The sequence below is a fragment of the Chrysochloris asiatica genome, unplaced genomic scaffold, assembly GCF_000296735.1.
Source record: "Chrysochloris asiatica unplaced genomic scaffold, ChrAsi1.0 scaffold00287, whole genome shotgun sequence".
NCBI lineage: Eukaryota > Metazoa > Chordata > Mammalia > Afrosoricida > Chrysochloridae > Chrysochloris > Chrysochloris asiatica.
The window spans coordinates 1,713,591-1,718,373 of record NW_006408805.1 but is presented as its reverse complement, the minus strand read 5'-3'; the positions used below and the strand labels follow the sequence as shown (position 1 = coordinate 1,718,373).

Sequence of the window (4,783 nt, the reverse complement as noted above, 5' to 3'; positions counted from 1 at the left end):
TATCTGGAGAGACAAAAGTGGCAGAGCACTAACCAGGAGCAAGTGATGAGGTGCGGCTTTTCATCATGGCTGTATCTGATTTGGAGTCCTGGTGTGGTGCTGTTGGATAAGCACCAAAAGGTCGGTGGCTCAAACCCACCAGCTGCTCCTTGGAAGCTCTGTACGGGATTGCTCTGTGTCACAACAACACCTATCTGATTTGTTCCCCACCATCCATCTATCCTTCCATCCCTTCAGTGGCAACGCAAAGATGCAGAAGCCACAGCGCTTGTCCTTGAGCACCTTACAGGAGATCCTGGGTTTCAGATACACAATCCCACCAGGTGAGTAGTAGTATGTAGGATGCATACAAGGTGCAATAAGACCACTAAGAAAGTGAGATTTGGTCTTTGGGGAGTGTGTGTCTTAAAGACTGTGTAAGAGTTTGCCAGGATATTTCAGATGAAAAGGCTGCATGGTCTGCAAGTAGTAGGGTGCTACTGGAGCATTCTGTTATCAGCAGGAAGGGACACAGCTCTAGGATCCAGGTTGAGGAGCTTGGACTCAGACCTGTGGGTAAGGGGAGAGCACACGTAGTGGGTAGAGAGCTCAGGTTAGGGTGAGAGGAGTGGAGGACAGGGAACACTTTGAAGCGGAGGTTCTTGGTGTCTCTGTTAGTTTCTTAGTACTGCTACCACAGAAATACCACAAGGGATGGCTTTAAGGCACAAGACGGCTTGCGTATTTTCTTACAGTTTAGATATTTATGCATATTTTTTCTAGTAAAGGAAAGGCTGTAGAGGAAGACTCTCTCTGTCCACTCTGCAGGAAAATCCTTGTCTTGGCTCATTCTTGGCATTCCTTGGAGATTGCACGTAGCACATATCTTCCCCATCCGGGATTGCTTTCTTCTCTACCTAATCTGCACTTTTATATCTCAACAGTGATTGATTTAAGACACATTCCCACATTATTATGGCATTACCAACCAAAAAAAACTCTTCCCAAATGGGATTATATCCACAGGAATAGGAGTTAGTATTGCAATACATATTTGGGGTGGGGTTTGAGGAGAGACACAGTTCAAACTATAACTGGCTCAGAGCTATAGGACACCAGGAAGCCTTGCTCTTTTTGACTATATTCTCAGCTAGTGACTAAATGACAAGACCTTGGGCTTGTTTTATAGCCACAGGCTCAGCAAGTGGGGGTTAGCCACCCCTCAATGTCAAAACACCCAGAAAGTCCCTATCTTTGGTTCTGCTTGGCCTGGAAGAAGTCCGTTGGATACTGGGTGCTTCTTGCGCTTTCCAGGTACTCTTTAATCCTGGTACCCCACAGAACAGTCTCCTCCCCCAAAATCTGGATCTGGGTGAACCACGTACAGACTGTCCCTCAGTCTTTGGTTGCAGCCAGAACCTCACACAAAGGATGATGTGGCTTGAAACTTCCTGTTAGGCTCTAGTTGAAAAACTGGTAGGAGAAAGTGTTTAGAGACAGGGACTCTCCTATCTTCTAACTCCCAGGACTGAGGTCAAGAACTCTCATGACAGGACCAAGCTCCAAAATTTAAGTGACTGCCTATCTTGGTTTCCCAAATAGCTGTCATAACTGAAATACTACAGTGGGAATTATTTCCTTATAGTTCAGAAGGCTAGATGTCTGAATTCAAGGCATGGGTGTGAGAGGTCCTCCCTTGTCTATTTCAGATTCTACTAGCTGCCAGTGATCCATTGTTTGCTTTCCTCTTCCCCAGGTTATGTATCTCTGTGTCTATTCTGGCCATGTAACTCAGTTGTAATTACGTTTAGGATCTACTCTACACTCACATGACTCAATATAACAAAATAAAAACCTTATTTAAAAATGGGATGATATTTATAGGTAATTGGGTTTAGGATTTCAATACATATTTTGGGGGCACAAGTCAATCAATAACACCACCTCAATCCATCTTTACTTGTCTGCCTGTGCCACAGTTTAAGCCCTGATCTCGCTGGTAGTTTTCTGACATGGTTTCCCTCCTGCTGCTCCAGCATGCTTTATCTGTCTAGTGGCTCTTCCTAACTCTCTCCTCATTGTCCCTGTCTCTTTGGGCAGCAATCTCTGGTTTTGTCTTCTCTTGGTGCTGGGTTTCCCTCTCTCCTCTGGGTGGTGCTACCTGTCCACCTTCTCTTCAGTATCCCTTTTGTTAAGGGCCCATCTTAGGTGAGGCTCTGTTGCAGCCTTCAGGATGCAAGGGTGCTGGGATGGGAGAATCAGAGGACAGGTGCCCACTAAGTCTCCCTTCCTCTGCCCCTCATGTGAGTGAGCGAGGGAAGCTATTACTGCTTTCACTGAAGCCCCACAAAACCTGTGTGGGGAAGACCAGAAGTAGGAAAGGTCAGGCAGAGGCAAGGATTGGGTGCTTCTTATGTGGCAGGGAACCACAACTTAGAACGCTGGATGTGGGGTGACTGAGGAGCTTCACTTATCTCACCCCGGTATCAGCCCCAGCACACGCCACTCACATCAGACACATCTTGATGTGGTGGTGATGTGCCGTGGCATCGGTTCCAACTCATAACAACCCTGCATAGGATTTATAAGGCTGTAAATTTTTACAGGAGTAGAAAGCCTCATCTTTCTCCCACAGAACAGTTGATAGTTTCGAACTCCTGATCTTGAGATTAGCAGTCTAACTCCTAACCACTATGCTAGCAGAGCTCTACTACGCTACATCTGGATGTTCTTCTTTATTTTGACAAGTTGCAACTGGAGCTCTGCAGGATGAAAAGTGGTCTTAGCCCCTCTTGATCTCCATCAGCTCCCCCTCAAATAAGTGTATAACATAAGCACAATCTGTCTGCTCTGCACATTTCTTTTGGTGTGGTAACAGGTATATATATATGTTGTTGTTATGTGCCATGGAGTTGATTCCGACTTATAGCGACCCTGTACAGGGTTTCCAAGGCTGTAAGTCTTTATGGGAGCAGAAAACCTCATCTTTCTCCTGCAGAATAGCTGGTAGTTTCGAACTGCCGACCTTGTGTTTCACAGCCCAATTCGTAACCACTATGCTACCAGAGCTCCATATATATATATATATATATATATATATATTGTCAATTCAACAGTTTTTACATGTATCATTCTCTGACATTGATTATGTTCATCATAATCAATCATTACCAGTATATTTTCTCCAGTTGATTCCACCGTTAACAGAAACTCAGGAATGTCCTCCCCATATTACTACCTTCCTTCTCTCTCTCACCCTTGATAATCACTAATGAACTTTGGTCTTTATGCTGTCATTGTTGTTGTTAGGTGTTGTTGAATTGGTTCCGACTCATAGCGAACCTATGCACAACAGAATGAAACACTGCCTGGTCCTGCGCCATCCTCACAATTGTTATGTTTGAGCCTGTTGTTGCTGCTACTATGTCAATCCATTTCATTGAGGGCCTTCCTTTTTTCACTGATCCTCCACTTTACCAAGCATGATGTCCTTCTCCAGGGTCTGGTCCTTTCTGGCAACATGTCCAAAGTCCTAGAGACGCATTCTCACCATCCTGGCTTCTAAGGACAGTGACCTATTTTGTATAATATTTGTCCTTGTGTGACTGACATATTTTACTGTGTTATGTTTTCAAATTTCATTCCGTTTGTGGAAAACATCAGGATTTTATGACTGAATAATATTCCATTGTATATGCAGTTTATTTATCCATTCAACTGTTGACAGACGTTTTTGTTGTTACCACCTTAAGGCTGTTGTGAGCAGTACCACAATGAATACCAGTATACAGGTTTTTGTGTGTGCTCCTGCTTTCAATGCTTCTGGGTATACTTGTACTTAGAATTGACATTTTTGGGTCACATGGTAATCCTGTGTTTAACTTTTGAAGAAACTGCCAACCTATTTTCTACTTTTTAAAAAGAAGACAAGTCCCCAGACCTTCCTTCCAATGAGGTTGCGTCCTCCGCAGAAATCCTCCATTGCCTAAAGAGTGTCTTTAGCCCTACATCGAGTCCCAAGTTTCTGAGTGTGCTTATGGCAAGGGCAGGATGGCCATTTCCTGTTGTGGGAGGGTTAGGGAGACTATGGATGAAAAGATGGGGAAGGGCATTCTGTCCACTAGATTCCTTAGGTGTGACCCTGAGACAGTTGGGTTTCTCCGGTGGCTCATTAACTGCTTCAAGACTGAACAAAGGGGTGGGTCAAATCTAATCAGGCCAGCACCCTGCTTAAGATACCTCAGAGAAGGTCTGGAACGCTCCTGACAGTCTCAAAGTCACCTCTCTCTCCAGCCTTGTCCTACTGCACTAACTCCACCGGAGTCACAGACTTTCTTTCCCATCATCCTCAAGGTGACCAGATCCCTTCTGCACTGTTATAAATTGAATACTATCTCCAAAAGATATATTGAAGTCCTAATCTCCTGGTACCTGTAAATGTGACCTTATTTGGAAATAGGGTTTCTGAAGATGGTTACCAATTAAGTTAATGTGAGGTCATACTGGAGTACCAAGCCAGTTGCTGTTGAGTCCACATTTTGACTTGTGGAGACCTCATGTATTTCAGATTAGAACTGATCCATAGGGTTTTCAAAGCGCTGACTTTTTGGAAGCAGATTGCCAGGTCTTTCTTCTAAAGCACCTTAGGGTAGGATTGAAATGCCAGACTTCCAATTGTTGGTCAAGTGCTTAACCATTTGTGTCACCCAGGGACTCCCATTACTGGAGTTGTTGTTGTTGCTGTTGTTAAGTGCTGTCGAGTGGGTTCTGACCCATAGCAGTCTTGTATAGGGTTTCTGAGGAG

At 44.4% G+C, this 4,783-nt stretch overlaps 1 pseudogene; it reads left to right on the top strand.

Annotated features, from left to right (window-relative positions):
• The first annotated feature begins 250 nt into the window (after nucleotides 1-250).
• Nucleotides 251-4,783, top strand: part of LOC102820735 — a 12,266-nt pseudogene continuing 7,733 nt past the window's right edge.